The sequence below is a fragment of the Hemicordylus capensis genome, chromosome 4 (genome assembly GCF_027244095.1).
Source record: "Hemicordylus capensis ecotype Gifberg chromosome 4, rHemCap1.1.pri, whole genome shotgun sequence".
NCBI classification, from domain to species: domain Eukaryota; kingdom Metazoa; phylum Chordata; class Lepidosauria; order Squamata; family Cordylidae; genus Hemicordylus; species Hemicordylus capensis.
Genome location: NC_069660.1, coordinates 273,619,267 through 273,644,581, shown reverse-complemented (window position 1 = coordinate 273,644,581; position 25,315 = coordinate 273,619,267). Strand labels below are relative to the sequence as shown.

General features: G+C 42.9%; 1 long non-coding RNA gene across 1 annotated transcript in view; it reads left to right on the top strand.

Moving 5' to 3' along the window:
* Positions 1-623: 623 nt before the first annotated feature.
* Positions 624-25,315, top strand: part of LOC128325175 (uncharacterized) — a 50,702-nt gene continuing 26,010 nt past the window's right edge. The window contains exon 1 of the long non-coding RNA XR_008307299.1: positions 624-637. This is a non-coding gene — a long non-coding RNA (uncharacterized LOC128325175). The remainder of the gene's footprint in view (positions 638-25,315) is intronic.

Sequence of the window (25,315 nt, the reverse complement as noted above, 5' to 3'; positions counted from 1 at the left end):
AGTTGCTGCTTGCATCGAAGTATTTCTGCTTCAACAGCACTGTGGTGGGCGGGCAGGAGCTTGGAGGACCGGCCCACCTCCCCTTAAGGGAACCCCTTGCCCCAGGGAGCTGAGGGGCCAGGAAGCCACAGTGGGGTAAGGGAGCCAAGGGGCCAGGGAGCCAAAGGGCCAGGGATCCAAAGCATTTTGGCACTTCTCCAAAGAGGAGCCAAAACACTTCGGGCTCATCCCTAGTCAGCATGCTGTAGTCTTAAGAGCTCCTCTCTAAGTGGATGGTGCAATGCTATGAGTACATTCCTCACTTTGTGTTGTACAGGTATTGCATTGGCCTTGATCTGAATTTTATATTTGAAATGTATGGCAGTGGCAGGAGTATCTGTAAAAACATCCAAGAAATCAGCAATCATATCAGCATATGGATACTCCATCATCTGTAATATAGGTTCTGTGCTTTTGGGGGCTAACACGATCTATAGATATTTCTGATGTTTCCAGCCCAATATTGAGACTCTTTTTTGTGACACATACACTTTCCTTTCTGCAGTACAACCCTTGTATTCCAGTTCAGCAATGAAGTATCCACTTATGGCAATAGGGGAACTTCCAGTCCCCATGGATTGATTTCTGAAGGCTGCAGGTACAGATCTGATTTAGTAAGGAGTTTCTTGTAAAGTAGATGGGAAACAACAGTGTACGGTGAACCAGAATCAGCCAGCATCCACACTTCATGGCCATTAAATTTAACTTGACAATGTGAAGAAGCAGGCTCCTGATTCTGTCACACTTAAAATGCAGTCAGGAAGTGGTTGAATTGCCTCATCTTTATCATATAGTGAATCAGTCAGGGAGTGGACAGCAGACCTGCAAACCTTAGAAAAGTGTCCCCTTCTCTTGCACCTGTTACAAGTGACCTTCCGTGCAGGACAGTGAGCAAACTCAGCTTTGTGGGCAGAGTCTCCACACTGGTAGCAATGGTAGCTCTTCATTTTTTGTGCTGCCACTTTCCAGGGCACTGCCATATGAGAAGAGTTTGGAAGGATTTAGACTTGAGTTTGATATGATATGAGTTTGGAAGGATTTAGACTGAACAGTGTGGATTTTAGAAGGTTGGTTTGGGGGTACCAAAGAGAGAGAAACCTGTAACATTCAGCAATCACATTCAAAGTAGGGTTGAAATGATCATCAAAGGCTTGAAGAGCAACTTCATAAGAATTAACATCCCCTTCCAAGTTGGTAGGAAAGGACAAATGATTATATGTTCTTTGGCCTTCAGCAATATTGCCTTCTGCTTTGTTGGAGTAAAATCAGGGGTCTTTATGGTGAGGGGGTAATTGCAGAAATAAGACCTCCATTGCTTCCAGGGAAGAGCAGGTTCTCCTGGGGTGGAGAAGAAAAAAGGTCGGTGGTGATGGCACCTGAGACATGCTGCAGTGGGCACCTAGTGAACAGAATCAAGGATTGATAAGGGGAAAGTACCTTCCAGGGTTGTGCAGGTCATGAATCTGGAGAAACAATCAACAGCAGCAATAGTAGAAATTAGTACAGGAATGTAGGCTCAGTAATACAATGAAATGAAGTTGCAGGAACATTCATAAGCTTTGCAGGCTCACATGTTGAGCTGGTTCAACATTTTGTCACCAAATGTTTTATAGCTGTTTCTCTCACAAACACAAAGTAATCTTATATAGATTGAACTAAAGGTTTATTCAGAAACAACTCCACTTTATCCTCCTTTCCCTCCCTTTTCTTTTCTGACTCCAGCCCCCACACACTCTATAGGATTCTCCAGTGGGACAAACTTCTAAACTGATTGTGAGCCATTTGGAGACTAGAAGCCATTTTATTTATTTATTATATCTATGTAAACCGCTTTGGGAACTTTTGTTGAAAAGTGGTATATAATATTCTTTGTTGTATTCATAAATAACAAAAGATAAAATATACTGCATAGAATACAACAGCGTGCAAAGTAGAAATCATGTTCTTGTTGAATTAGCCTGCCTAGCAGTTTATAGACTTTAGGAGAATCTCTTAGTATGAGTTATTGGTTAATCTAGTATACCTGTGTGTGTAAGCAGAAATCTCCTACATAAGCCTGACCAATATCAAAATACTGGGGCTTGACTGGCAGCATCTTCTTCTCTCAGACAATCAATCCCACATAAGCAATCCTGTCTGCTTGTTTAGTTTCAGTTCTCTGCATGATACTTCTTGAAGCTTTCACTTATCCTTACCAGGAAGTCTCTAAGTAGTTAGCAAAACCACCATCCTTTCACCTAATGGATCACCAACCAACAACTCTCCATCTGCAACAATATCTCCTGTGACTTGATCTCAATTTAAACCATAAGATAATGCGTAACTAGGGAAAACGGCGCCCGGGGCAAGCACTGAAATTGCGCCCCCCCGCCGCATCCCCCCCACCGCCCCCCCAACATACATCTGACTGACACACATGTTTCAGAAAACTTTTATTTTTAAAATTTAAAAAATTACAAAAATTACCAAAAATTTCAAAATGCACTACATACTTAGGTTTTTCCTCACAACAACCCTGTGAAGTTGGCTTGTATCTCAAACATCAGAATTATGATGCAATGATGATGATGATGATTATGATGTCCCTCCCTCACGCCCTGGTTCTGTTCCTGACTTTCCCTTGTGAGTGACTGTATTTTAACAAAACGAAAACCAAGGACTCCAAAGTATTTTGAGGGACTAGGGTGATAGTGCTAAAGACTCCTTATTCTCCCGCTGTTAAAGAAAGACTCCCCTTTTCCAAAACCGCACGCTATTTACACCAGAAAAGGTTTCAAATGGAGGGGGAAGCATTTATGCATTTATGCTTTGTTTTATGTTACGATTTCAAAGTTAGAAAAACTATAAAAGGGCCATTTTAGAGAAGATATGCACTGCCTTAGTTGCAAATCCTGCTTTTTTGAGATTCCCTGCAATTGAATAAAGCGATAATATACACCTTTGCTATTTAAATTGGTTGGAGAGTATTTATGACAATAAAAAATGAAATGGCATTTCAGATGCAACATTGGTTGTCTAAGACCACTCAGATTTAACTAATCTTCATCACATTGACAAAAAGAGCAATTAAAATTAAAATCCATGACTAAAACCAAACCACTTTGGGGTTGTTTTTAATGAAAGGTGGTATATAAATTTAACAATAAATGTTTAGAAGTATATACTTTCACCCCCTGCCCAACCTACAATTAATTCCAGCTTATTTTCAAAGGGCTTCAAGTTTTATTTACAAATTGCTTGGCAGCACCAACGTTTAAGTAATCACTAATTGCTCCTAATGATAGTTTTACTTATTGTTAAATTTATATACCACCTTTCATTAAAACATTCTCTGTTCATCTGATTTTCAGTCTGGTTAATTAAATCGGTGGAGGTTTAGACTTTCCTGATGGGCTGAAACAGCTAATCCATTTTGATGATGACATATAATTAAATTAGCTTGCATTACATAGTGAAAAAGTCCAGGAAGGGAGAGATGGGGGGATGTGGAACCCAAGGTTCCACATCCCCCCATCTCCCCCTCCCTGAACCTTTTCAGTTAAAACGTGGTTAGATTATAGGGGAGGAAGGACTTGAATGAGCAAAAAGGGGAACTGGTTCGGGCGTTCAGGAAGTTGTTCAGAAGAGGGAGTTGTTCAGGAAGTTTGCTCTGGTGCGTGTCCTCCTCTCGACGCATGCGTGACTGGTGGCAGGGTGGCAGGGCGTGCCGGGGAGTGAGAGTCAGAGACTTGGACTACGAAGACACCGCGGCACCCAGTGCTGGATGAGCAATGCCAATGGGGAGGGGGGCGCTGGGACTGGGGGAGGGGGACTGCTCTGCTAAAAAATAAATAAATAATTAAAAAAAAATTCCGGCAAATCGGCGGGGGCACTTTTTGGCGCCCCCTGCCAAGTGGCGCCCGGGGCACGTGCCCCCCCTGCCCCCCTATAGTTACGCCTATGTAATCAACCCTCTGCAATCTTCTGCTTCTACACATGTAAGTTGTTCGAATACTTGGAGGTAATACATTTATTAAAAACCATTTGGAATTTGATTTGTTCAAGCTGGCACTTGATGGGATTTCTCCAGGATGCTCATTATATTGCCCACTTTCCATTTTCCTTTAGCTTTTCTCATGCTTTAACTTGCCCCCTAATGTTAAACGAATGTTGGTTTGGTCCCAAGACTAAATTTATATAGAAGGGATGGAGAAAAACGTTAGGTCCAATCAGCAGACACCCCCCCCACCTCCCAAATGTAACAAACATTTGCTATATTCAGGCTCATTTCCACCCAGTACCGTTGACAGGAACTCTTGGGCATCATAGAAGGCAGAGAACCGGTCAGCCTCAATACACATTACAGACAGTTTCCCTGGAATTAGCTATGCCATAGGAGAACCCACCACCCTGTTAGTGTCTCAGGCATTTAAACTGGAATAGAAGAAACCTGGAGAGCATTTCAACAGAATTGGCAGTGAATAGTTTGAGATTGGAAGATGGCCTTTTATGAATCTATCTGGCAAAAAAGCTTTAAAGCTTGAAACTTACCAAATTGGTCTTGAATGAAACTTTTTCTTTTCTCATATATTGCTAAAGGGCGAAATATGCATCTGCGTTGCATAACTATATTTGTTCATGCTGTATATGCCAAAATGTTTCCCTTGTTCACATAGGTGGTGGGTGGTTCACATTGTTTTAAAATTGGTTTAATTTTTTTTAAAGGTTTTTAAAATGTTTTTATTGTATTTTTTATTTTGCTTTGTAATTTGTTTGTTGTGTTTTACGTATTTTTATTGATTTTTTTTATTGTTGTGTTGTGAGCCACCCACAATTTGTTATGGGGTGGCTAACATTTTGTTGTTGTTGTTGTTGTTATTATTATTATTATTATTATGAGGAAGGAGAACATGAAAGAAAGAATTCATTTATGGATTTCCTATTGTGTTGACTACAATCCATTCTAACTATATACAAATCAGTGCTAATAAAATACCTGAAGTGGTTGAAAACCCACCAATTGCTCATGAAGAATGATAAGATGCCAGGAAAGATAAATTGGTATCCTCTGAGTCAAGTTTTAGCCCTGAAATGCAATGTCACAGCTTTCTCCTGGACCACACCAAGTAAAGAAAGACGAGAGCCTCTTTGGTCATGCATAGTTGTCCTTAATCTCACCACTGACTAGCCACACAGACTCCTCAGATATATGTAGGATTAAAAGATAAGGTTTCTTGGTCAGAGTGGGTGTGGTTTCCAAGGAGACATGAAGCCCAACATCTGTCTGGAAATTAGCCACTGATATATATACACTTCATTTATGACAATTAATCTGAAAAATGTCTTCCCACTCTATTCAGTTATGAACGAAGACTAGAATTACTTCACCAACAAAAATAGACTGAAAGAAGGAAGAAAATAATTAGCTTTCACCACCTTTAAACATTATAATTGCATGTATGAAAGAGTAATAATGTATGCTAAGGGGAATTAATTTTATGTGACCATGAACAACTGTGGGGAATGGAGTGGCCAGACATTATATAAAGCAGTAAACAAAGCAATAAAAGTGTCAAAATCACACCCTGCTAACTGAGCAAACAGTAACGTTTTTAAAGTGGTTATTTTCTTTATTTAGCAGGGAGATAGCAAATGGCCCTATCCATCCCCAGAACAGCATCCCTCCAGTGGCTGTTGCTGGTGTCTATCTTATGTTTCTTTTTTAGACTGTGAGCCCTTTGGGGAAAGGGAGCCATTTTGTTTATTTATATCTATCTCGCTATCTATATAAACTGCTTTGGGAAGGTTTGTTGAAAAGCAACATATAGATATCCGTCATATTCGTATTCCAAATCATAGCACTCAATTCCTTGATTTAACTACTGACAGGGTTACAAGATCTTATCCAGGAGAACCTACCTATACTTCTTAAAGTTCTAAGTAGAGCTGCGTTTGGAATTGGGCTTGGAAAAATGAGCTATTTTGCATCAAAATCAGGAAATCGTGTTTCCCCGCCCCCTGAGCCCAATTATGAGACTAATTCAGACTAGGGGTGTGCATGGAACTAGCTGGTCCGGTTTGGTTTGAGTCCCAACCGGATCTGGAAAAGACTGGGCCAGTTCGGTACCAGCACCCCCTTGAACACCCGCTCCCTGGTTCGGTTCGGTTCGTGTGTGTGTGTGTGTGTGTGTGTGTGTGTGTGTGTGTGTATGTATGTATATATATATATATATATATATATATATATATATATATATATATATATAAAACCTACCCCCTTCGGGGGAATTGTTGGAGGTGGTGTGTGGGGTGGTGGTCTGCAGAGGTCCCCCTTCCCCCTGCCAGCCTCCCTTCATGCCTCTACAGGCTGTTCAGCTGGCTCTTTGGCCCGTTCGGGCCTTCCCCCTCTGGCACAGCGGCCATTTGGTGGCCACCGTGCCTGAGAAATTGGCCTCTGTGTGGCCTGGTGGGAAAACGTCAAACCTGCTTGCACATCCCTAATTCAGACCTCATTGAATGCCTGATGATGTTCTCAGCTTGAGGGAAGTACATCAGTCATGGAGACTTGGGAGGGTTTCATTGAATAGAGAAGGTCTATATAAGGATGCCACTGGTGGCTCATGTCTTCTCTACTTTGGTCACACTACTCTAAAGTCATGCTAGAGGTGTACCTGTTGGCTATGGCCCATGGAAGGACTTTTCAGCAAAGAAAGGCAAGGTGGCAGTGACAGTGATGGCAGGTGAACAACCAAGTGGGGCCACCTGTGCTTTGCACAGGTCCTTTCAATTATGGATCTGCCTCTGACTATGACTCTATTTAGACAATGATCAATGCAGCACCAGCCACTACTGCTGAGTCTGTGTCCTGCTCCTGATGTATCATGGATGACCTATTCTTTCTCATCCTATGTGCTCCACTGCACAGTTCCAGGATTTAGGCCAAGGTGGATTAAACTGGGGTTGACATCAACATTTTGAAACTGAGAACTCTGAATCAAGTGTCAACATTCCTCCATTGGAACAAATACCTGAACATTCTCAAGGCAAGTCAAATGAGTGTCTATGATTCTATTAAAATTTCTCAGGAAACTTCAACATTGCCCTAGATTAAGCAGCTTGTGGATCATAGCAGAACAGTGCTTGTGTTGTTTTCTGTGGTTTGTGGGGCATGAAGATTCCAATGTAGATTCTCTGCTTATTGACTCAAGCTGACATGCAAACATCCAGACTTTGGCTCTAAGGCAATTCCAAGCCAGGAAAGAAAAAAAGAGAAAAAAGTTTTTTTTTTAAATATATATTGAAAATAAATCATTGCATTTTAGGAGTTAGGATACTTCAGCCTCATTTTCTTGCTGTGTACATGTAAACATTAATGATTGTTTACAAACTAATGATCCATAGGTAGAGCATGAATGTGGCAAGGTGCCACTCACCTAGTAACTAACCTAATCTAGAGAGGCCAGCCCTCATGCTGAAAGAAATTTGGAACTGTAGTTAACTGTGCAGTTAAATGCACAGCCAATCCCTTAAGACTGCCACCGTAAATAAGCATTTAAAAAGAATCTCAGACTTTAATGAAGAACAGAGGGAATTTTCAATCAGTAATCAAAAACAGCTCCAGAAATCAAGGATGGTGGAATGGTATGCATATTTTGATTTCTTAAACAGAAAATACATTGTTCCTGAGCTGCTTTTATAAGTGGGCTCCTACACAGAAAGTTTAGAGAATCCTGAAATGGGTTGTGAGTCCCAGAGTATTAAAGGAATTAGAGGCACCATTCTGTATAAGCTGGAGGCACCATAGTGAGAAATGATTACCCACTTAAAAAGTAACCACATTAGTTTTTGTTTTTTTTAAAGGAGGGAGAGAAAGGAAACGAAGACATACACATAAAAATGAGCAGGGTGAAAGGAAAGGATTATTTAAAACATCCAACTGTTATAATCATTCCAGACTCATCACAGGACTGCGTGGGCTCTGGAAGAAAGGAGGAAAAGACACTTATCTAATCGTCTGCAAATTACAGTAAGAAGTACATTAATGAGAGTTAGGGATCCATCTTGGCTAATGAGTCATCAGGACTCTCAAGAGTAAATGAAATTCCATGCCTATGTGGTAAAATGTACTTAGGTCAGGCCTGAAAGACATTAGAAGTCAGAGAAGATATAAATAAAGAGTTGTTAAGAGTGAAAACTGTAATCAGAGAGGCCCATCGGCTGAAATGCCAAAAGACTCATAAAAATGTAAATACCATAGCTACAAACCTACGCAATTTGCAGCAAATATAATAAGGTGTGGTTTTAAAAGACAACAACTATTCAGTGATGAAAAAAAAATATTGTTGCTTTTAAAAGGGAATAGATGTGCTTCTAAAATAAGCCTTATATGGCTAGATATTTGGGGAGATGGGCCTGTGTTTGCCTCTCAAAGGACATTATCAATAATGCAATCAGACTGAGTATGTTATTGTTAGTTTTAAGTGTTACTTAAATTTCCCCTCCTCACATTGGTGTTAGGATGCCCTGGAGTATAGCACAAAGCGAAAGGAATCAAAGGCCCTGAAGTAACTCAGGAAGGACAGATGTTCAGGATCTTGTAGCACCGCAAAGAAATATCTTTGTTGTTTGGGACCCTGGAATGGCCCTACCAGTCAGTACCAGGCTAGGCAGACCATTGCTTGGCAGAGTTACAAGACAGGTGTTGCTGGGGTTTTTTTTTTAAACTTCCTTATGAGAGGATACCAACAAAACACTGTGGATGTATCTTGGGTATGCAATGCATGGTCTCTATCCATGCTTATTGGGTAAGAGACCTTCTAAAGTAGTGGCTATCTTATATTTTGCAGAGCGATAGCAAATAAATACCACTCACAGGGCCTAAACACACACATACCCACAGAAGTTCATTTCTCAGTCCTCAAGGCTTTAGTGACATCACAAAACCTCAGTAAATTGTTAGGGCCTAAAATTTGCACTTACCTCATGTCTGGCCCTTTTCTTTTGCATTGTTGTGACTATGAAGGCAAAATGGCAAAAGTGATGTTTTGCGGGGAGGGAGGTAGACTTTCAAATTATGTCCTTAAATTTGACCCATCGTTCACCTTTCTTCAACCTTAGTAAATATCCTAAAATGGCATCCACATTGCGTAAGTAATAGCCATGGTAATAGGAATATATGACTAAACTACTGAATGTTAACATTCATGTAAGAATATTAGCAAACTCAGACAAATATTGAGAATAAGTGAAAACTCAGAAAGTCACCTAAATGTGATTGTCATCATTCATTGGTGTTTTTTGAAAAGTGTGGAGGGAGAGGGAGAGGGGGACATCTTTAACCATTTTCAAACTTCATCTGGAATTATAAGCATTCACATAAGGATATTTTCCACCAGACTTTGGATATTCATTGTTTCAATACAGATTTTTTAAAAAATTCTACATAATAGAACAAGAAAAAATATGCTTCACAGTGAAGTGTAGTACCATAGTTACAGTGTAGGAATAAAACCCAGATGATCTGGATTCAGAACTATACTCAGCCAAGCCAGACACACGCTGTTATCATAACCTGTCTCACAGTACCACTGTGAAAGTAAAATAGGAGGAGCTAAGTGTATCACCCTGAATTTCTTTGAAGAAGGGTGGAATGAAAATGTAGAACATAAATTAATCAGAATTTCTTTAGAATGATGTCTTCTTCCACCTGTGTGAAACAGGATATCCAGAGCAGAATTATGTTAGCATATTAGCTTCAGATTTGCCAGAAACTGAGGTCATTCTCATGACCATAGATGCAGGTTTGAGGAGGGCTGGGAGGAAGGCAGGGAGGAAGCCTTACTCCTGCACGAGCAGCTGTCCTCTCAGACTCCATTACATCACATGCCCACATGGTCAGCATGATTGTAATGAGCTGGGATTGGGAAGAGGAAGTCCTCCAGCATCCCAGTGTGCACCATGTGAGCAGATGAGTGGCTGATTTCAGTAGAGCAGCCGCTGTGCTATGCAAAGCCACCGCTTCCCCAGACTCACTGCCTGAAATGGCGGTGGCTGGGGTGGGGCAGCAGCAATCACACAGACAATCACCTGCCAAGGTAGAATGAATCATCAGTTTATTCTGCCTTGGTAAATGGCTGGGTAGAGAAGTTGGGCTCCACAGGTCTGGAGCAGCTGGGAGAGGAGGTATCCCAGGCAGCTCATGTTGTGAGAATAGGCTCGTTGTCTTTACTAGCATTAATTACTACAGACTGGAACCAAAATTTCTCCAAAGTGTTATATGAAAGAGAATTTCAGGTTCCTCCCCAGGAAAAACATTTTCTCTACATCCCAACTACAGGGTTCAGATATCATTGCTATAGATTAGCTTTTGCACATATTACTGAGTACAGGATGTGGTCTGTAAGCCTAGATGGCTTTAAAAGGGGATCGGTGCATTCAGGGAGGATAAGTCTATCAGTAGAAATTGATTCATGGTGGCTTTATGTTACCTCCAAGGTCAAAGGTAGTAAGCTGGTCTTGTGGTTGTGAGCATGACTAGTCCCCTTACCTAGCAGAGTATACCCTGGTTGCTTATGAAAGGGAGACTAGAAGTGTGAGCACTGTAAGATATCCTCCTTGGGGGATGGAGCCACTGTGGGAAGAGCAGAAGGTTCCATGTTGCTTCACTGGCATCTCCAAGAGAAGGCTGAGAGAGATTCCTGCCTCCAAACTTCCTATGTTCCTAGTGTGCTCTGAACACCAGTTGCTGGGAAGCAATAACAAGAAAAAAATACATATCTTACTTGTGGGTTTCTTAAAGGCATCAGTTGGTGCTATGGGGTGGAGAGCCAGTCTTGCAGCAACAAGCATCAATCACTCCCTTCGGTATCCAGGGAACAAATGCTAACCTTGGTTTGCATTTGGTTGGGTGTGTTGGAGCTAGGACCCTGGCAGCACTAGCTTTCAGAAGCAATGTCTCATAGTGACCAATGGGGGCGGGGGGTAGGGCCATGGTTAAAAGTTCTGGACTCCTCCCCTCTTTGTTCTTCCAGTGTTAGTCTCCATTTTGTCTCTCCAGAGATGGCTGTTTAATCTCTCCCCTTTTCAGCCTTAAGCTAATTTTCCCTATTCTTTTGTAACTTCTAAATAAATCCTTGTTGTTCTCCAAACTTAAAGAACTTTCACCAGACCTCTTGCTTGGCTTAATTCTAACCAAACTAATTTTGTTCTGCTACTTGGGGACTGAACTGCCATTCTTCCCCTACAAAGGGTTATGGGCCCAGAAGCCACTAAATAAAAGAGAAAAGCCTTGAAAATTAAATAGAAAGCAAAGCAAAGAGGAAAAGCTTTGAAAATGGAGACACCACAAGGATTCCAGATGACTGAAAAGTTGCAAGGTCCTGAGTACGAGATCTAGTTTTTCAAGATGGAGATGCTCCTCAAGAGTCATGGACTTGGCAGCGTTCTGCACAACCAGCATCCTGAAGATTCAGGAAAGGAGCAGAAACAATGGGACAGAGCAGATGAAAAGGCATCTGGAATGTTTCGCTTGGTGTTGAGTGACCCAATCTTAGTGCATCTAAGAGACAAAAAAAAAAAAAAATGCAAAGGTATGTGGGAAACTCTGAAGGGATTATATAAAAAGAAGTCTGTGGTTCCCAAAGTGCATCTAGTAAGAAAACTGAGCAATAAAAGACTTAGAGAAGGAGAAAAATCCATCCAAGCACATAAATGAAATGTTAGAAATATCTAGGCAACTGCAAGCTCAAGAAGAAATCATGCTAGATGCAGTTTTGATAGAATTGCTGTTGAATAGTTTGCCACATTGCTTTGATAGTGTGACTAGTGCCTTGGAAGTCAAGGAGGATGCAGACTTACAATTTGTAATTAACCATTTAAAGGACTTTGATTTGCTCAGAAGAAAAGATAAGCAACCAAAGGAAAGTGAAGAAAATACGTTTAGAACCTTGCAAAGAAATATGAAATGTTTTATTTGTGGATGCCCCAAACACTTGCAGAATAAGTGTCCGAAGAATAAAGGGTTTGCAGACAAAAGGCAAGCAAATAAAGACAAAAGGCAAACAGATAAAGTTTTTGAAGCTGTCTGAGAAATTCAGCAATGCATTTGCATTGACTCAGGTGCTACAAGCAACCTGATTTAAGAAAGGGAGAGATTTATAATCCTAGATACAAGTTGTAAAATCCCTATATACTTGGCAAATGGGAAACTGATATATGCAGAAGGAAAAGGATCTGCACAATTGCTCTGCAAACGAGAAAGGAGAATCCATTGGATTAACAATTGAAGAAGCATTGTATGTTCCTAGTCTAGAAACAAGTTTGATATCTGTAAAATATGGTGCAGAAAGGGGATACAAAGTAAAATGTAAAGGAAGGCATTGTTTAATTACTTATAAACAGGAATTGCTTATCAAAGCAGTATTACAAGAGAATGGATTGTTTGAAGCAGAGTGTGTGACTGAAAAGGGCAAAACCTTGAAAGAATGCACACACAAAGGAGGTCTGAATTTGTGGCACAGAAGGTTAGGCCACAGAGATGCCAAAATGGTGTCAGGCTGAAAAGTTGGATTTGGTAAAGTGTCAAAAATAGCCTCCTGCAACACTGAATCAAAGTGTGCACACTGTATAAGATCAAAGGCAACATGGACTGCTTTTCTTCCATGCAAAGAAAGAGAAACACAGCATCATTTGGATCTGATTCATAGTGATGTTTGTGGACCTATGCAAGTTAATACAACAGGAGGGAATAAATATGTTCTTACTTTCCTTGATGACTATATACTGAAAAGGGACAAGTACTGGAAAGACTAAAAGAATATGTTGCAAGAATGAGCAACAGGTTTGGGAGAAAGCCACAGATCCTCCAGAGTAAAATGGAGTGGTGGAAAGAAAGAACTGTTCTCTTATGGAAATGACTAGATGCATGCTTGTAGATTCTGGTTTGGCTACTAAATTTTGAGGAGAGGCAGTGATGACTGCTACTTACATGCAAAGCAGATTGTCAACAAAGGCCACAGGAACAACGCCACATGAGTTATGACATGGCAACAAGCCCACTTTGAGTCATATAAAAGTGTTTGGATATAAAGCATACATCTATATACCCAAAGCCAAAAGGACCAACCTCAACTGTAGATCTGAGGAAGGAATACTTGTTAGCTATTCCATAGGATGTAAAGGGCATAGGATTTTAGATCTTGCCACAGTAACAATTAAAATATGCACTGTAGCCTAGTTGAGTAAAAATGAGCAACCAACCACTAGTGAACTGCCAAACTTAGAGTCCAATTTTCAGTTGGAGAAAGAATCAAGGCAATATGACCAAACGGAAGGCACCACTGCAAGTTTTACACCTGGCAGTGGTTCAGCAGAAGAGGATGCCAATGATGAACAAAGGGTGTGGCATTCAACACAACAAAGTAAAGGAGTTCCACCTAAGAAACTTTCCTTCATTGCAAAGGGAGAAGGGCTTCAAGAGCCAAGCGAGTGGAAAGGAATTGATAACCTGCGAGTGGAAGGTTCCAAGCGAGTGAAAAGGAATTGATAACATCTAAAGCACAAAACTAGAAGGAAGCTGCAAAAGAAGAAATTAGAATCATTGCACTAAAATAACACATGGATACTGTGTATCCTTCATGATACCTGAAAGAAGAAAGACTGTGGGGTGCCAGTGGATTTTTAAAATTAAGCAAAATGCAGAAGGAGGTGTCCAGCATTACAAAGCGAGACTGGTGGCAAAGGGATTCTTGCAAATATATGGGGAATATTATGGCGAGACATTTCCTCCCATTGCAAAACACACCTCAGTAAGGACACCCCTAAGCATTGCTGCACCAAAGAAAATGCAAGTGGATCACACATGGACATGAAAACATCAAAGAAGATATTTATATGGAGCAGCCTCCAGGATTTGTGTAATCTGGTAAAGAAAAATTTGTATGTAAGCTGCAGAAAAGTATTTATGGACTATAGCAGGCTGTGAGAGCCTGGAATGTCAAATTAAACCAGCTGCTAGTCAATGAGGGATTTACCCAAGGAAAGGCTGACCCTTGCCTATATATACTTGAGGCTCAAAGACAACAGATGGGCCTATATACTTACTTGGGTTGACGATCTGATAATTTGTTATGAAAATAGAGAGGACAGCCTTGAAATAATAAAGCACCTGAATAGTGAGAAGTAAAAGAATGAGGGCTGTTTCACACTACCTCGGGATACACATAGAGAGAGAAGAGGATGGCAGCTATTTGTTTAACCAAAAAAAGAACATAAGTGATTTGCTAGAGTATTTGGGACTTACAGAGGCAAAAGAAACGAGTACACCTATGGAAACAGGTTACTTAAAACAGAAGGAGGAGAGTGAACTTCTGCCAGACAACAGAATACAGGACAGCGATTGGAAAAGATTTATACAACGGGTACTGCAACCAGCCTCAGAACTGACAATAAGAACAACATAAGACCATAAGAACAGCCCTGCTGGATCAGGCCCAAGGCCCATCCAGTCCAACATCCTGTTTCACACAGTGGCCCACGAGATGCCGCTGGAAGCTACAGGCAATGACAATGAAGTCACTGAAGTGGTGGATAGTTTCTGCCTTTTAAGATCAGCCATCAACAGTAAAGGATCGGCAATCAAGAAATACGCCACAGACTAGCACTTGGTAGGGTTGCAATGAAGGCCTTGAAAAGGATATTTAGATGCCGTGACTGTCTACACCTACAAGGATTAGAATAGTTCAGGTCATGATTTTTCCCGTGGCACTTAATCAAATCAATCAATCAATCAGACCAATTCAAGAGGGGGCAAAAAATCCATGCCTGGCCAACCAGCAAAGGCCACACTATTCTGGAGGGGGTGGAAGGAAGGGATGCTGCTGAAAAGCTAAGTGAAGAGCTGGGCAGGGCAGGCAGCATTGCAATGGCTTGCGTGCTCTGCCCCCCCCCCACCACCACCACCACCCAGCCCTTCAACCAATAAGCTAGCCCCCCAAACCTTTTGCTTTATTTCAAGCTGAGGTGGGGCAAACATGCTGTGACTGAGACATTCTCAGGCAAGCATCATCATTCTACAGTGTGTTCTTGGTCCTCATTCAAGAGTTGTAGTCCTGTTGTTGAACTACAACTCCCATCACCCCAACTACAATAAATTGTGGCTGGGAATGATGGGAGTAGTAGTTCAACACCAGCTGGAGATCCAAGGTTGCCTAACCCTGATCTATTGAATTGATTAGAAAGATAGGTTAATCCACAAAGTAATGAAAGATGTGCTAATTTGCCTAGCATGGAAAGTCTAAAAAGTTGGGAATGCAAAACCATGCTTTGGCAGCGTTAACCTGAACACATGAATCTCAACTGGAATTATTCAGCCACATGGTCTGTAGCTACAGAAGCTGAATAGTTAGTTAACATAACAGCTGCCAAATCACATGGCCTTTACACTTCTGAGAACCCTTTCTAATAGTAGCATAACTGAACAATATGCCCATAACATATGGCACAAAAACTGACCTATTTTCCAAGGCTTTAAAATACCTTTTAAAATAGGTTTGCCCCATTTTTCTTTGTCTTACGATTAATTGTCCGTTACAAAAAAAAAAAAGCTGAAGAGAGTTGGAATGACTGAATTCTGGGATGCAGGCCAGAGGAGTCTGGGAGGAGGGATGAATGGGAGACAGTGATGGGAAACAGCACACATTACTAACACACACACACACACACACACACACACACACACACACACACACACGATATGAACAAAAGAGGCCATTTACAACAACACTGTTTGAGCTACAGATTTTTTTTATTTTTAAAAATGACATTTCACAATAGACATCAAATACAAGCATTGTTGACAACTTTGAATACAAAGTAATTTTGTTATTTTAAGTTCCACCCCCTTGCTTTGCTTGTTTTTTGAATTGGGAAACTGGATAAGCTTTTTATCCTAAGGAAATGCCAAATAACATTGACTTCTGGATAGTATGAGACCATGCCTCAAAAAGAGGGTAAAGGGCAGGGGAGAAAATCAGTCTCTTGTAATTTGAATGAATCCTGAGATAACTTGTAGGGACTTTACTATATTACCCAATCTTACTATCTCTCAGTACAAAAGAACGTAAGAAGAACTCTGTTGGATCAAAGCTAAAGGCCATCTATTAGGAACATAGGAAGTGGCCTTATAACAAGTCAGACCACTGGTCCATTTAGCACAATATCATCTACCCTGACTGGTGGTGGCTCTCCAGGGTTTCAGGCAGGCCTACCTGAAAATGCCAAAGACTGAACCTGGGACTTGCTACATGAAAATCAGATGCTCTACGATTGATTCCACTGTCCTCTAAGGGGAACATCTTACAGCAGACAGTGTGCACATGTAGTCACTCTGCAGGGGATGAATGGCAGTTCAGTCCCCAAATAGAACTTACAAAAGGACAGAAAAGCTGAACTTAAGGCTGAAAGGACAATAAACAAACAGCCATCTATGGAGAGACAAAATGGAGACTAACACTGGAAGAACAAAGAGGGGAGGAGTCCAGCACTTTCATCCATTACCCTAACCACCACCCTCCAGTGGTCACCATGAAACATTGCAGCTGAGAGCTGATGCTGCCAGGGTCCTAGCTCCAACTCTCCTTCTCATCGGTTCGTGCTGCTGTCTGTAAGTCCCGACTTCTGTCTCAAGGTTTTGAAATGATCCCTGGGCAATGGCTTAGTTAGCATATCTGCTACCATTAGTTCACTTGGACAATACATCTACTACTTCTAATAATAATAATAATAATAATAATAATAATAATCTGAGTTTAAGTATGGTATTCCTCAAGGCTCCGTACTTTCTCTAATGCTTTTTAACATCTACATGAAACCCCTGGGATAGATCATCAGGGGATTTGAAGCCGGGTGTTACCAGTATGCTGATGACACCCAGATCTACTTCTCCATGCCAACTTCTTCAGGAGCTGGCATATCCTCCCTAAATGCCTGCCTGGAAGCAGTAATGGGCTAGATGAGTGAGAATAAATTGAAGCTGAATCCAGATAGGAAGGAGGTACTTATTGTGCGGGGTCAGAACTCCAGAGACGATCTTGATTTACCTGTTCTAGATGGGGTCACACTTCCCCAAAAGGAACAGGTTCGCAGTCTGGGAGTACTTCTGGATTCACACCTCTTCTTGGTTTCTTAGGTTGAGGCGGTGGCCAGAGGTGCTTTCTTTCAGCTTTGGCTGATACGCCAGCTGCGCCCGTTTCTCGAGATCAGTGACCTCAAAACAGTGGTACATTTGTTGGTAACCTCCAGACTTGACTTTTGTAATGTGCTCTATGTGGGGCTGCGTTTGTACATAGTCTGGAACCTCCAGTTGGTTCAGAATGTGGCAGCCAGGCTGGTCTCTGGGTCATCTCGGAGAGACCACATTACCCCTCTACTGATGGAGCTTCATTGGCTGCCAATAGGTTTCCTGGCAAAATACAAAGTGCTAGTTATAACTTATAAAGCCCTAAATGGCTTAGGCATTGGCTATTTAAGAGCGCGTCTTCTTCACGATGAGCCCCACCTCCCATTGAGGTCATCAGAGGAGGTCCATCTCCAGCTACCACCAACTCGTTTGGTGGCTACACAGAGATGGGCCTTATCGATCGCTGCCCTGAGATTGTGGAATGCGCTCCCTGCTGAGATATGATCCTCCCCATCTCTGGCAATTTTTAAAAAACACCTGAAAACCCATCTTTTCACCCAAGCTTTCCCAGCTTTTAAAAACTGTCTGTTTTTAATTTTATGGCTGTTTTTAAATTGTCCACAAATGAGGGGGGGGAAACAAACCATGTAAAATACCCTTTTGATTTGTGATTTCATTGTACCTGTTTTTAAATTGTTGCATTGTTTTAACTTTTATATGTGTTTTTAATTGTTTTTATGTTAACCGCCCAGAGATGAAAGTTTGGGCAGTTTAGAAGTTTAATAAATTAAATAAACAAACAAACAAACAAACCCAGACCTTGAGGTGAGATCTTGCACTCTATCGGGGTAAGAGTGCCAATCCCCTTCTTGTCCCAGTTGATTTTGGCTAAATAATAAAGTTGTGACCCATTTATCCAAACATTTGACACATGTCTTTATCAGGTGCAGGGGCAATGTCTCATTTGTCAAAGGTTTTTAGCGCAATTTTACTACAACCTTTCCTTCTGGTATCTCAACAATGTATTGCCTTTCCCACATTGTTGTATATTTTGAGGTTTTGTGCCTAGAGGTGAACTTTTATATGGTGACCTACAGGGCTCCATATTATCTCCAATGCTCTTTAACAGCTACATGAAACTGCTGGGAGAGATCATTGGGGGATTTGGTGCTGGGTGTTATCAATATGCTAATGAGACCCAAATCTATTTCTCCATGACAGAGTCATTAGGAAATGACATAACCTCCCTTAATGACTGTCTGGAGATGGTTATGGGCTGGATGAGGTATAACAAACTGAGACTGAATCCAAATAAGGTGGAGGTACTTATTGTGCTTGGTCAGAACCCAGGAGACAATTTTGATCTGCCAGTTCTGGAAGGGGTTACACTCCCACAGAAGGAATGGGTATGCAGTCTGGGAGTGTTTCTGGATCCAAACCTCTATCTGGTGTCTCAGGTTGAGGCAGTGGCCAGAGGTGCTTTCTATCAACTTCGGCGGATACTCCAGATGTATCCGGTTCTTGAAATAAATGACATCAAAACAGTAGTACATGCTGTTAATCTCAAAACAACAGAACATATGCTGGTAGCAGTAGTACATATGCTAGAATGAGCTCTATGTAGGAGTGCCTTTGTATGCAGTCCGGAAACTGCAATTGGTGCAAAATACGGCAGCTAGGTTGGTCTCTGGGTCATCTGGAAGAGACCATACTGCTCCTGTATTTTAAAAAAACTACACTGGCTACCTATATGTTTCTGGGCAAAACACAAGATGTTGGTTATACAGTCCTTAACAGCCTAGGCCCAAGGTATTTAAGAGAACATCTTCTTCACTATGAGCCCCATTGAGATCATCAGGAGAGGTCTTTCTGCACCAGCTCATCTGGTGGCTACACAGGGATGACCCTTCTCTGTTGCCACCCCGAGACTCTGGAATGTACTACCTGCTGAAATAAGAGCTTCCCCATCTCTGACAACTTTTAAAAAGTCTCTAAAAACACATTTATTCACCCAAGTTTTTAAACTAGACCAGTGGTTGTACATTGCTTAAAGGTTTTAATTTCTGTTTTAATTGGTTGATGTTGCTGTAAAGTGCCCAGATAATTATATTTGTACACTGTCTCTAGTCCCAACCAACTGGATCTCTGTTAGTGGCAGGGCCATGAGCAGGGCCGGAGACGATGAGCAGAGGGCCCTGGCAGGTTCATATGGGTGAATTCAGTCCAATAGATACCCCAGCCCCAAGCCATGTAGAGCTTTAAAGGTCAAGACCAATGCCTTGAATCTACCCAGAAGCGGACCGGTAACCGATGAAGCCGCCGCAGGATAGGTGTGAAACTCATGGAACGACTTGCACCCACAAGCATCCTTGCAGCAGCATTCTGGACCAGCTAAAGCTTCCAAACAGTCTTCAAGGGCAGCTCCACATAGAGTGCATTGTAGTAGTCTAATCAGGATGTTACCAGCACATGAATGACTGAGGTCAGATCTGACTTCTCCAAGTAGGGTCACAGCTGGCGTACCAGCCATAGTTGGTAAAAGGCACTTCTGCACACCACCGCCACCTAAAACCTCCAAGGACAGTGTTGGGTCCAGAAGCACCCGCAAGCTCCTGACTTTGTCTTTCAGAGGGAGCGTGACCCCATCCAAGACAAGATTTACCTTATTACTCGGATGATCACTTCTACCAGCCCAGAGCACTCCCATCTTATCTGGATTACGTTTGAGCTTGTTTGCCCCCATCCAGTCCAGAACAGCCTCCAAGCCCTGGTTCAGAGCATCCACTGCCTCCCTGGTGTCTGTTGATAGGTAGAGCTAGGTGTAATCAGCATATTGATGGCAACACAGCCCACACCCATGTATGACCTCATCCAGAGGTTTGATATAAATATTAAACAGCATGGGGGACAGAATAGATCCCTGTGGCACCCCATAGGCCAAACGCCAAGGGGTGGAGCAGGCATTCCCCAGCACCACCTTCTGAGTACAATCCCCCAGGTAGGAGTGGAGCCACCATAAAACTGTGCCCCCAAGTCCGAACCCAGAGAGAAATCCCAGAAGAATACCATGGTCCATGGCATCGAAAGCCAATGAGAGGTCCAGAAGGATCAACAAGGTCACACTACCTCTGTCTATCTCCTGGCATAGGTCATCTATAAAGGCCACCAAGGCAGTTTCTGTCCCATATCCAGGTCGGAAGCCAGACTGGAAAGGAGCTAAGTAATCAGATTCATCCAGGACTGCCTGGATCTGAGATGCCGCAACACTCCCCAACACCTTGCTGAAGAAGGGAAGATTTGAAACTGGTTGAAAGTTAATTAAATCATCTGGGCCCAATGAGGGCTTTTTTAGGAGGAGCCTAATGACTACCTCCTTCAAGTGTGGGGGGGGGGGGCGCAACCCTTTCTTTAGAGAGGTATTCACCACTCCTACCACCCATGGACCTAGTCCCTCCCTAGAAGCCTTCACAAACCATGAAGTGCAAGGCTTGATGATGCACGTGGTAGGCCTCAGCTTTCCAAGCAGCCTGTCCACCTTCTCAGGCAATACAGTCTGGAAACCATCCAATATAACAAGACCAGATCACCATGTGGTGATCACCATTGGCAACATCCAGTTCTAGTGCTTCAAAAATCTTAGGATCTGAGTCAGAACGGATACAAGCGATTATATCTGCAAAATGTAAAGTAAATTTGTCACAGTAGGCTGCCGAGGGTTCTGGTTGATGGTCTTTGGGGTCCTTACCTAGAAAGCCCTGAACCACTCAAAAAAGCTCTGCTGGACGACATTGAGCTGAAGCGACGGTGGTGGAAAAGTAGGATTTATTCACCGCCATCACCACCATAGAGTAGGCCCTAATATGGGCTCTAGCCTGTGTTTGGTCACATGCGTTCTGAGTTTTCCACCAACGATGTTCAAGCCATCTACCAGCCTGCTTCATTGTCTGCAACTCACCTATATAACCACAGAGTTGCTTGGGCTCAGCAGGTCAGGAGAGGACGCCTAGGCATGACCGTGTCAATTGCCCTACCCATCTCCTCATATCAAAGGGAGACCAAGGCATCAACAGGATTGTCCACTCTCTCAGCAGGAAACTCCCCAGAACCACCACCATCATCATCATCAACAGCAACAAATATTTATATACAGCTTTTCAACAAAAGTTTCCAAATTGGTTTACATAGAGAAATAACAAATAAATAAATAAGTTTGATCCCTGTCCCCGAATGGCTCACAATCTAAAAAGAAACATAAGATAGACACCAGCAACAGTCACTGGAGGAACTGTACTGGGGGTGGATAGGGTCAGTTACTCTCCCCCTGCTAAATACAGAGAATCACCACATTAAAAAGGTGCCTCTTTGCCCAGTTAGCAGGGGTTTGGAATCCATTAGGATCCATAAGCCTCCGAGGGTGGACCATTCTAACTGGTTCCCTACCCCTGCAGAGGTGTTTTGGGTCCACCCTCAGTTCAATCTTCACCAGATAGTGATCCATCCATGATAAAAGTACTGTGGCCTCCTGGACTATCCACAGAGCACCCCTGTCCACCATTGACCCAAAGACCAAGTCAACCATATGGCCTGCCACATGTGTGGGACAAGAAATCAGTTGAGACAAGCCCATGGTCATCATGGAGAACATGAAGTCCCGAGCTGCACCAGACAAGGCGGCCTTAGCATGGACGTTAAAGTCCCCCAAGACTAAGAGCTGTGTTGTCCTCAATGCCACATCCGAGACCACCTCAAGCAGCTCAGGCAGGGAGACTGTTAGACAGTGGGGTGGGCAGTATACCAACAGTGTCTTGGTATCCAATAGCTACATGCAGGCACTTGAAGTGGTCAGAAAGGCAGACAGTGCATCTGTTGAGGGAGATGGTATCGTGATGCACCATGGCAACCCCACCTCCCCGCCCACCCTGCCTTGGCTGATGCTGCACCCGGAAACCTGGTGGGTGGGTGGGGGGTGGATAGGTAGATAAGGTAGGAGGGCCAACCTCCTCTCCCACCAGTTCATCATGGCCTTCTCTGTTGCCACCCTGAGACTTTGGAATGCATTACTTCCTGAAATAAGAGCCTCCCCATCAATTAAAGCTTTTAAAAAAGTCTTTAAAGATGCATTTATTCACCCAAGCTTTTCAATTGCTTCAATGTCTTAAATTTTTGTTTTATGTTGTTGTAAACTGCCCAAAGATGCAAGTTTGGGGTGGCATACAAATATAGTAAGTAAATCCTCTATAATAAAGCCCTTGAGTGTAATCCCGTGTCCCTGCCCGTGTCTTTCTCGGCTGTTCTGGGCATGCGCGGAGCGCATACCCAGAACGTCTGAGAAAGATAGGGCTGCAGGGACACGGCGGCCATGTTGAGGGAGCAGCGGGCCAAGAAGGAACTATGGGGAGGGAGAAGCTGGGATCGGGGAGGGCAGAGGCGGCGGCGGGTACGGCCGAGCGGCTGCGAGACTGGGTCCGCTGGCGGCGGGGAAACTGAGCCCTCTGGCGGCTGCTGGCCGCTGCAGGGCGACTGGGGCCAATGGCGGCAGCGGTGGGGAGAAGACTGGGCCTGGCCTGCTGGCGGCGGGCTGGGCCCACTGGCGCCGACCACAGAGAGGAGAAAAACGGCGGGCGCAGAACGGACTTTGGAGAAGGCAGAGACGGCAGCAGGGGGATCGGGAGGGCAGAGGCCAGGGACTCAGGGAGGAAGGCAAAGACAGAGAGAGAGGGAGGGAGGGAGGGAGGGAGGGAGGGAGGGAGGGAGGGAGACAGGACAATAGAAAGATGGAAAGAAGGATGGAGAGAAAAGAGAGAGAAGGGAGGGAAAAGGACAAAAGAAACAAGGAGGGAGGGAGGGGGGAAAAGAAAGAGAGAAGTAATGAAGGAAGGAAGAAGAAAGAAAAAGGAGAAAGGAGTGAGGGAGAAGGACACCAAAAAAAACAGAAGGGAGGGAGGAACAGCCAGCCCCAAAGAGCGAGCCCGTTAAAGAAAGAAAAGAGGAAAAGAGAAAGAAAACAGAAAGATGGGAGTGAGAAGAGGTGGAAGAAAGGAAGGAAAGGAGAGTGAGGGAGAGGGAGAGAGAAGGAAGGAAGGAAAGGAAAGAGTGGAAGAGGGAGAGAAAAGGAAGGAATGAAAGAGAGAGAGAAAAAAAGGAAGGAAAGGAGGGCGAGAGAGAGGGGAAAGGAATAAAGGAAACAAACAAACAAACAAAAGGCACTAGCGGCCGGGTGGAGGAGGACGCGGTGCGGCCGAGGCGGCGGCGAAGTCGGATGGGGGCGTGGAGGTGGACGGAGCCGGACGGTGAAGACGGCGGGGGCGGATGCCACTCTTGGCGATGGCGGTGGCAGAACTCTCCCCTACTAGCGCCCGTTATTTTAACGGGCTTGAAAACTCTAGTAAATAATAAATAAATAACCATGATAAGAACCATATATTAAATAAATAAATAAATGCCTATGTCTAAATCTCTGTCTTTTGTTCCAGATAGCATGAGTGGATAGTATAAAGTAGCATAAGAGTCTAACAATTAACTGCCAATGCATGCTTTCTCTGAACTAATGTTGGGTGAGGAGGAGAATGGGCACATCCTGAAGCATGATACAGCACAGAGCTTGGGATCCCAAAGCTACTATTGCTCAAGGAATGAAGCTTCTACTTGTGCCCATAACAGTGTCTATAAATAGTTTTTGGGTCTTGATCTGGACTGAGACCACAGTGCAAGGGTACAGGGTTGGCGTCCCCCTGTGTCACAGTCCTAATCTGTGCCTCCCCCACCACAACTCTTATTATTAAAAGAAAGAGTGGTAGACAAAAATCAGAAAAAGTGATGAAACATTTAACATTGTGCCTTGTTTGACTCTAAAGCTCTTGTTTCTTGTTGCCAGCTTGGAACTGGGGGGTGGGGGTGGGGAATAGGAAGATTGTCAAATACCCAGCAGGCCACAAGACATAGCTTTGATCACCAGTTGTGCAGGCCTGCTGCAATCTGTAATATCACTTGGTACATGTAAGCAAACAGTAAGTTCACCAAGATGAGAAACATTTACAGTCTCCCAAACCAGAATATGAGTGTTGAGAAACTGTGGAGAAAAACAGGAAATGGTAAAGTCAAGGAGGTGTTCATGTACAAAGAGGGGAGTCAATGGGAAACAAGGAAATGTACTTATTAATAACATGAAATAAATGATTGATTGATTGATTGATTGATTGATTGATTGCTAGAAATACAAATGAACAATATTTAGGCTCAAACTATTGATGATGTTACACATGAAATAGCTTCCCTTTTCCCATCATAATTTTATGATTATTATTATTAACTTATTCAATTTTTATACCAAAATTGGCTCAGGGCGGTTTACAATAAAACAAAGACAGTTTAAAACAATCAACAATTAAAATTATAAAATGATATAAAACATCAAACAATAAAACAATTTTAAAATCCTGAAAAACAGGTATAATTAAAACCCTTTAAAACAATTTAAAAACCCTGTAAGGTCAGGCCAAACAGATAGGTCTTAAGGGCTCTCCTAAAAACCAATGAAGAGTTCAAATTATGGATTTCTGCAGGGAGTGCATTCCATAGTCCAGAAGCGGCTACAGAGAAGGCCCACCTCTGAGTCGCCACCAGACGTACCGGTGGTAACTGGAGACAGACCTCCTCAGATGACTTTAGTGTGCGGTGGGGATCATGCAGAAGAAGGCACTCTCTAAGGTAACCTGGGCCTAAGCCATTCAGGGCTTTAAAGGTAATAACCAGCACTTTGTATTTTGCCCAGAAACATATCGGCAGCCAGTGCAACTGTTTCAAAACAGGCATAATATGGTCCCTCCGAGTTACCCTGGAGACCAGTCTGGCTGCTGCATTTTGAATTAACTGAAGTTTCCGAACTACATACAAAGGCAGCCCCACATAGAGCACATCGCAGTAGTCAGGCCTGGAAAAAATTGCAGCCATTTGGGTCTCTGATTCAGATTGGGACTGTTACACAGGTGGAGGGGTTTTTAGCTGTTCCATGGTCATAGTCATGGTCATGACTATGGTCATGGCTCCCTAAATGCCTGCTTGGAGGCAGTGATGGGCTGGATGAGAGGTAACAAGCTGAGACTGAAACCAGATAAGATGGAG